The sequence below is a fragment of the Castor canadensis genome, chromosome 14, assembly GCF_047511655.1.
Source record: "Castor canadensis chromosome 14, mCasCan1.hap1v2, whole genome shotgun sequence".
NCBI classification, from domain to species: Eukaryota; Metazoa; Chordata; class Mammalia; order Rodentia; family Castoridae; genus Castor; species Castor canadensis.
In genome coordinates this window covers 85,287,026-85,296,057 of record NC_133399.1, presented here as the reverse complement: position 1 = coordinate 85,296,057, position 9,032 = coordinate 85,287,026, and the positions used below count along the sequence as shown (strand labels likewise).

The following is a 9,032-nucleotide window of genomic DNA, read 5'->3' as shown; positions in this document are numbered from 1 at the left end:
CTCCACTATAAAATCAGAGTTGGGGACTATTATTTTGGGTCTTTGCTTCCATTTCCTTCATGAGGGCAGGAAATATTTCTCTCTCTTTCTCTCCACTCAACCCCCTTGTCAATACTTTATCCTGTTATATAAATAAATCCTTTCTAAAACTTTCACCTTCTAAGATTCTTTGTTGTGAGTCACCTTGAAATACTTTTCAATGTTTGTGGATCTCAAGGACCTGTGATTTTTGCAAGGAAACTGGGAAGCTGTGGGAGCCCCCTTATCTGTCCTCTAGTGACTTCCTGAGAGAGGTGAAGTTAAAGCCTTCACTTTAAGACAGGTTAGCCTCTGCAACAGACTGGCAGACCTAGATGTGAGACAAAACCTATACCTCCCATAAACCTTAACTCCAGTACAGGAATTTGACAGGACAGGGACCTCTCAGCATGATAGACCAGCATCAGAACAAATAACTTTTCATTCCCTATATTTCAGAAAGCATTTGGCATGGCAACATCTTGAGAGAGGGCCTCAGGACTGATGAAGACTGGGGTACTTGTGAGATCTTGAAAACAAGGAGCACTTGTAGTTCAGGGCATATTAAGACACTTGACCACAGTGTATGAGCAGGGACAGCCATGAGAAACTCATGGAGAGGGAGAGGCTTTGACTTAGGACAAGCTGAGAAGTTATGAGGGCTCATGAAGGGAAAAGCAGTGTTCACTGGCCCCACCCTATCTATTGGTGGAAAATTTAAAAAAAAAAAAAGCACCTAGCATTCACTGAAGGAGATCTCAGGTTACAAAAGCTGCATTCAAACAGTCTGCAGGCAGGCAAGCTTTGAGACTGAACAAAACTGGTGATTTAAAGAGTTGTAGCTTAGGGAATTATAGGACTCCCAGCTACAATGTCTGCACAGGAGACTGCAACTAGATGCAAACATGGAGAGGGAAAAGTTTTGGCTGGAGCAAGCTGAGAGCTTCTGGCAGAATCCCAGGAAGCAGCAAAAGGCCCAGAGTTTGGCTTCCCTGTTCTACTCAGAAACAGCAGTTCAATTGAACAAGATTAATTTCAAAAGTAAAGCATCTAGCCTTCATTGGGAGAAAGCTCCAGTTATAGGAGCTCCCCGAACTAGATGGTATCCAGTAGGTCTTTGAGACTGATGCAGCCCAGGCACTTGGAAAATAAAGGAACAGTCACTGCTTGCAACCACAATGTTGGGAGAAAGACAGCCAGAAGTGGTTAAGGAAAGGAAGGGCCATGATCCGAGAAATTAAAGCAAGGCCACCTTCCTTAGTTAGAGCAAGTGCCAGTGCCAGGAGATCACTGCAGAAACAGCACCATGGCTGGCACAGTGCTCAACATCCAGAAACTATCTGGTGACTGAGAGCTTGCTGCCAAAGGGATCTGAGAGCTCTGAGCTCAGGTGATATCCCCCAGCCTCATCGCCTCCACAGGGCAGCAACTGCTTGATGAGGTCTTAAAGAACTGAGATCTGAAGGCAGAGAACTCAAGTCCCTCAGTTCTCTACCCCCAGTGCAGAGCTCAGTGAGCTATCTTCTCCCCATCAGTTGAATTTGGGGGACATCCTGAAGCTTGCACATTTATTGCCCCAGGGGACACAAACAGGGGGACCTGTGTAGCAAGTGGGAACTTATCTGGCCTATTGACAAAAAAGCACCATGCAGACAGCAGAGGCTTCCAGCACAGAAGGGAAGCCTCTAAGATGGAAACAGCACAGAAGTAGACAACTGACACATGAACACTCCCACCCTCAACCCACACTAACACCAGCCTATTTACAAGGAAACACAAGAAACCCCAGCTAGTTCTCTGGCTAGTGCCTTAGACATGCTGGCCAGAGCTTGCCTATGGAGCTACCCCACAGTCCTGTGGTGAGAAACTACACTGCAACTTTCCCAATTCACAGTCCAGCTTAAACACTGAGAATACTTCAACTGCAGACCACTTGTGATTAAAACTTACAACAAATGAATTTGGCTTCAGATGCATAAATGTCAGTGCAGCAACATAAGAAATATGAAAATCAAAGCAACATGACATGCTCAAATGTCAACACTCCATGGTAACAGACACTAAGGATAATGATGATGAACAAAGCCCAAAGAACACAAAAACATGAGTATAAGAATGATCATCAAAATAAAAGAGGACATGTATAAAAAGACAAATGACTTCAAAGAGGATACACCAAACACCTGAACAAAATTAGGGAAACAATACAAGACATAAAAGAGGAATTCAATAAAGCTACAGAAATCCTGAAAAAGAATCAGACTGCAATTCTATAAATGAAAAAGCTCGATAAGTCAATAAAAAACTCAGTAAAGTATATCAAATTGAAGACACCTATCAGGGCTTGAAGACAAAGTAAAGGTATTAGAAAAATCAGATGAAGAAAAAGGAAAATGCTAAGGAAGTATGAATGAAAGATGCGAGAATTCTGCAACTCCATTAAAAGACCAAACTACAAATCATGGGCATTGAAGTAGGAAAAAAGTACATGTTAAAGCCATAGGAAACATATTTAAAAAACAGTAGCAAAAATCTTGAGAAAGAGATGCCCATTCAAGTACAGGAGGCCTTTAGGACTTCAAATAGACAAACCAAAATAGAAACTCCCTGTGGCATATTACAGTTAAAATATTAAGTACAGAGAACAAGGAAAAAATATTGAAAGTTGCAAGGGAGAAGTGCCAAGTCACCAATGAAGGCAAACTCATCAGAATCAGGCAGATTTCTCAAGAGAAACCATTAAAGCAAGGAAGGCATGGAATAAGGCACATCAAGTATTAAAAGAAAATAACTACAAACATAGATTACCCAGTAAAGCTATCATTCATAAATGAAGAAGACAAAAAAATTTCCATGATAAACAAAAATTAAACAATTTATGAAAACTAAATGAGCACTGCAGAAGATACGCAAAGAAATTTTAGACACAGTGGAGGAAGATACATGCAACTATGAAAATATGGGCAAAAACAAATCTCACCAGATAAATATATAATCAAATGAAAAATAGAGAAAATCAAATAGAATAAAAACAAAAATGATGAAATTGCAGGAATTACTTTATACCTTTCAATATTAACACCGAATGTTAATGGTCTCAATTTTCTAATCAAAAGTCATAGATTAACATGTTGGATCAAACAGCAAAACAAGACCATTTGTTGCCTCCAAGAAATGCTTATCACTAACAAAAGTGAATTGGCTTAGAGCAAAAGGGTGGAGAAAGATCTTCCAAACAAACGTACTCTGAAAGCAGGCAGGAGAAGCTACACTCATATCTGATAAAGCAGACTTCAAGCCAAAATTAGTAGGAAGAGACAAAGAAGATCACATGATATAATTAAAGGAAACGGTCAATCAAAAGGAAAGAACAGTGTTAAAGTAATGCTTTAGTGTTTAACAATTGTTAAACAAGTGTTAAAGTAATGTCATTATATCCAACTTCATTACATAAACACTACTAGAACTTAAAATCACAGACAGACCCCAACAAAATAATAGTGGGAGAATTCAGTACCCCTCTTTCATCAATAGATAGGTCGTCAGAACAAAAACTTCAACAAAGAAACCTCAGAATTAAACAATGCTATGATCAAATGGATTTAACAGTCATCCAAAGAATATTTCATACAGCAGCTGCACAATACACATTCTCAGTTGCCTATGGAACGTTCTCCAAAATAGATATCTTAGTACACAAAGTAAGTTTTAACAAATATTAAAAAATTGAAATAACTCCCTGTATTTTATCAGACCATAATGGAATAAAACTAGAACTTAACAACAAAGGAAACTACAGAAAATATTCCAACACTTAGAGACCAAATAACACATTATTGAATGACCAGTGGATCACTACAGAAATAAGGGAAGAAATCTAAAAGTTCTTAGAGTCTAATGCAAATGAAGACACAATCTACCCGAATTTTGGGATATAGCTAAAGCAATGCTAAGAGGAAAGTTTATAGCTATGAGTGCCTACATTAAAAAACAGTGATCCAAAATAAAAAGCCTAATGATGAACCTCAAACTCCTAGAAATATAAGAACAAGCCAAACCCAAAAATAACAGACAGAAAGAAGCAAAAAAGATGAGGGCAAAAATTAACAAAATAGGGACTAAAGAGTCTATACAATGAATCAATGGAACAAAAAGTTGGTTCTTTTAAAATATAAATGAGATTGAAAACTCTTAGCCAATCTAACTAAAAGGAGGAGGGAAAAGGTCCAAATTAATAAAATTAAAGAATAATAAGAGTATATCCCAACAAATTCCAATGAAATCCAGAGGATTGTGAGGGAATACTTTGAAAATCTATACTCAAATGCACTGAAAAATAAGTGGATACAAATAGAAGCTAAGAAGCATAAATAGAGAATCATGGTCAAAATAACCAAGAGAATATAAACCACTTAAATAGAGCTAAATCAAGCAATAAAACTGAAGCAACAATACAGTCTTCTAATGAAGAAGAGCTCAGGAACTGATGGATACACTGCCGAATTCTACCAAACCTTTAAAGAATTAACATCAATACTCCTCAAACTTCTCCAGGAAATAGGAAGGAAACAAACATCACCAAAGTCATTGTATATAGACAGTATTATACTCATTTCAAAAATGAATCACTATTATAGAGCAATGAACAAACATTCTCAACAAAATACTTGCAAACCAAATTCAACAAGGAATTAAGTAGTAGAAAAAGAGCAAGCTGGTTTCATTCCAGCAATGCAACAATCATTTAGCATATGTAAAACAGTAACTATAATACAGCACATAAAAGAGTCAAAGATATAAATCACATGATCATTTCAATTAATGCAGGAAAGGCCTTTGACAATACTCAATTTCCTTTCATGATAGAAGCTCTGAAGAAACTAGGAATAGAAGGAATGTACCTCAACATAATAAAAGCTGCATATGAGAAGCTTACAGCCAACATCATACTAAATGTGGTAAAACTGAAGTCATTTCCTCTATAAAGTCAGGAAGGAGACAAGGCTGTTGTTCTACCCCTTATTCAATATAATATTGGAGTTACTACCCAGTGCAATAAGGCAAGAAAAGGAATTTTAAAAAGGGATTCAAATATGGAAGAAGTCAAATTATCCCTATTTGCAGATGATATGATTCTATACTTAATAGACCCAAAAGAATCCACCAAAAAATTCCTGGGTCTGATAAACACTTTCAATACTATAGCAGGTTATAAAGCAAAAGTACATAAATCGATAGCTTTTTGTAAACCAACAATGAACAGGCTGAGAAAGAAGTCTGAAAAATAATTACATTCACAATAGCCTCAAAAATAATAAAATACCTAGGTATAAGCTTAACCATGGAATTAAAAGACCTCTTGAATGAAAACTATGAAACCTTAAAGAAAAAAAATTGAAGATGACTCCCGAAGACAGAACCCCATCTTCATGGATTAGCAGAATTAATATTGTGAAAATCACTACACTTCTGAAAGAAATTTATAGATTCAATTCAATGCCCATCAAAATTCCATGTCATTCTCTGCAGAAGTGGAAAAATCAATTCTAAAATGCATATGAAATAATAAGGCACCCCACATGCCCAAAGAAATCCTGTGTTGACAGAGCAATGCTGGAGGTATCACAATAGCAGACTTCAAATTGTACTACACAGCCATAGCAACAAAAACAGCATGCTACTGGCACAAAAAGAGACACAAAGACTAATAGAACAGAATACAACACCCATAAATAAAGCCACACTATTATAGCCATCTGATCATTGACAAAGGAATCAAAGACATGCTCTGGAGAAAAGATAGCCTCTCCAACAAATGGTGCTGGGGAAACTGTCTATCTACATACAGAAGACTGAAACTAAACCACCATTTCTCACCCTGTACAAAAATCAACATTAAGACCGGAAATACTGAAACTACTGCAGTAATAAATACAGAAAACTCTGGAAGATATAGTCATAGGTAATTATTTTCTGAGTAGAACTCCAATTGTCCAGGAAATAAGAATAAGAATAAGAATTGACAAGTAAGACTGCATCAAATTAAAAAATTTCTGCACATCAAAAGAAACAGTTACCAGCATGAACAGACAATCCACACAATGGGAGAAAATCTTCAACAGTTACCCAGCAGATAAAGGATTATTATCCAGAACATACAAAGAACTCAAAAACTAAATAGAAGAATAAATAATCCAATTAAAATGGCAAATAAATTGAAAAAATAGTTCTCAGAAGATGAAATACAAATGCCTATTAAATACATGAAGCAAAGGTCAACACTCTTAGCTATAAAGGAAATGAAAATCAAAACTACACTAAGATTCCATCTCATCCCAGTCATACTGGCTATCATTGAGAAAACAACAAGGAATGCTGGCAGGGATATGGGGGAAAAGGAACTCTTCATACACTGTTGGTGGGAATATAAACTAGTGCAACCAGTAACCAATCTAGAAATCAACATGGAGGCTCCTCAAAACATTAAAAATAAATCTACCTTATCACCCCATACCACTTTTGGGAATATATCTGAAGGAGTGTAAATAAATATGTAAGAGTGATATCTGCTGCATAGTAAACACCCAAGTGTGCTTGGTAGCTCCATTGGCTTTGACTCTGGGATAATTCTTTATCTCTGCATTGAAAGGAGTATTTTATCCTTTTAAATGTATTCAGAAAGTCAGCACATCATATAAAAAATTGAAAATAAATAAAAATATTAAAAGAGAGAGATACCTGCATACTCATATTTATTACAGCTGTCTACAGCTATAGCCAAACTGTGGAATCAGCCAGGCACCCAACAACCAATGAATGGATAAAGAAAATAGGTATACATAGATACAGAGAGTGATAAAGAGATATAAGTATATAGATAACATACTATGGAATATTACTCAGCCATAAAGAAAAATGAAATTATGTTATTTGTAGGAAAATGTATAAAACTAGAGATCATCATCCTGAGGAAGATACACTAAGCTCAAAAGGCCAAATTTCTCATGGAACCTAGACCTAAAATGATGATGTTGATGACAATATTACTAACACTACTACTAATAGTAGTGGGTTATGAATGTATATATGAGACTTCTGGGGTGAATCAGGTAGAGAGGGAAGAGAAAAAGGAAAGGATACTGAGGGGTAAAGGAGACGGAAGTACACTGCATATACACATATGGAGACAGCATAAAGAAACTGATCAGACACTATTTGAGAGGGAGGAAGAGGCAGAGGGGAAATAGGAATGTAATGAATGGAGTGAGTAGTGTAGCATATATGAATTATCACAGTGAAATCCCCTTGCATTATTAATGCATGATAAATCAAAAGTAAAATAATTTTTTCAAAAAGAGTACCCAGTATCCTATAAAGAAAAGTAAATGGTCAATTTTACAAGTGGTTAACAAAAATTCATATTGTTGAGAAAACAAATGAAAGTAGTGTGTCATAAATAAAATTTGAATAGAAAAAATGACAACAGAGGTAAAACTATTTTCTGTACATATGCAGAGGTGATATTAAAATTAGGCCTTAAACTTCCAATCAACTAAAAGAGAGAATAAAATATTATATATAACATTGAGTCCTTTTTCATAAGATTAAAAAATAGATTCCTATAATGTTATATCCAAAAAGCAATTTCTAACACAGACCCTCACAAAGCCAAAAATATATTATGTTATTTAATAATCAATATACTCAAAAAAGCTGCAAAATAAAACTCAGTAGTTTGGTACTACATAATGCCAACATAAAATTCTCTAAGAAAAAGTTATTCCGTGAGGAGCCAAATTTAAGAACGTGAATGTCTGATTCTCACATAAGCAAGTTTAATACAACTACAAAATTTAATATTTTAAAAATACTCTATAAAATATTTATATATCCTACAAGCATATATATTTTCAATTTTTTGTTAAGATTTAGGTAGCAACAAATTTAGATTGTGTTCTCTAGCAAGTGTCTACAGGAGTACAATTTTTTATAGCTTTAATTAAGGACAAATCTATTGTATTTAATGTTTAATGTGATGTAATGATAAGATTGAAAAGGATGATAGTTTATTTTTAAATTAAAAAGATAAATTGACTTCTTTCTGAACAGATTGCTTTTTAATTCTACACAAAATTTGACACAGCTAATGTAATTATTTTCACTGTAGTCAGATTTTCTGTGTCATTTTAGAACTTCAGAGATTGCACTTAATATTGTTATGGTTCAGAAAATAAATTGTTTGCATTTTCTTAAAGATATTAATAGCAAAATAAATATGCTGCTACTAAGCCAAGCAGCAAGATAATAAATATGTTTCTTTTATATTATAAAAACTTTATTAGTATATCTTCATTATGGAGGAAATATTCATAATGACAATTCTGATTAGGCTCATATTGTACATTGGTTAGATCACCTCCCTCCTTTCTTTCCCTCAATACCCTCCCTGCTCCACTTGAAGCAATTGCAAAAAGTTTCTTTGTTCTATTTCATGTAAATATATGAAGTCCATCAATCATATACCCTCACCTTAATCTTCTTCATTCACCCTTCCCTCTCCCACTAACACCCCCAAACATACTGTACCTATTTTGTAGCCCTGTCTTTCATTATTAATATTTTAGTTGATGTTGAAAGGGTTTCTTTCTGTATCTCAGCTGTGGGTATACTTTATTTTGATCCATTCAACCCCTTCCATTGATTTCCCTTACTCCTTTACCTCCCACCCACCCCCTTTTTCAACAGCTTTCAATACACATCCTTATATCCTCTACCTTCACAGATGTTGTGTTTTATGCTATTACTGATGCGCTATCATTCTCTTTTCCTTTCCCTCTTTCCCCAAGTTCTATAAAGTTCCACTATTAGTAACATGTTCTACATATGAGTTTGTATATGATCATGTTTATTTTCATGTATATCTTTATCTTTTCAATCTATCTTCCACGTATGAGAGAAAATATCCAGCCATTGTCTTTCTGAGCCTAGCTTATTTCATTTAACATGATGTCCTT

The 9,032-nt window shown here is 35.2% G+C and overlaps 1 non-coding gene across 1 annotated transcript; it reads left to right on the top strand.

The window, feature by feature from the left end:
* The first annotated feature begins 6,587 nt into the window (after nt 1-6,587).
* Nucleotides 6,588-6,711, top strand: LOC141417099 (small nucleolar RNA SNORA22). Its single transcript, XR_012441718.1, has one exon. It is a non-coding gene; the product is annotated as a small nucleolar RNA SNORA22 (small nucleolar RNA).
* The last annotated feature ends 2,321 nt before the right edge of the window (nt 6,712-9,032 follow it).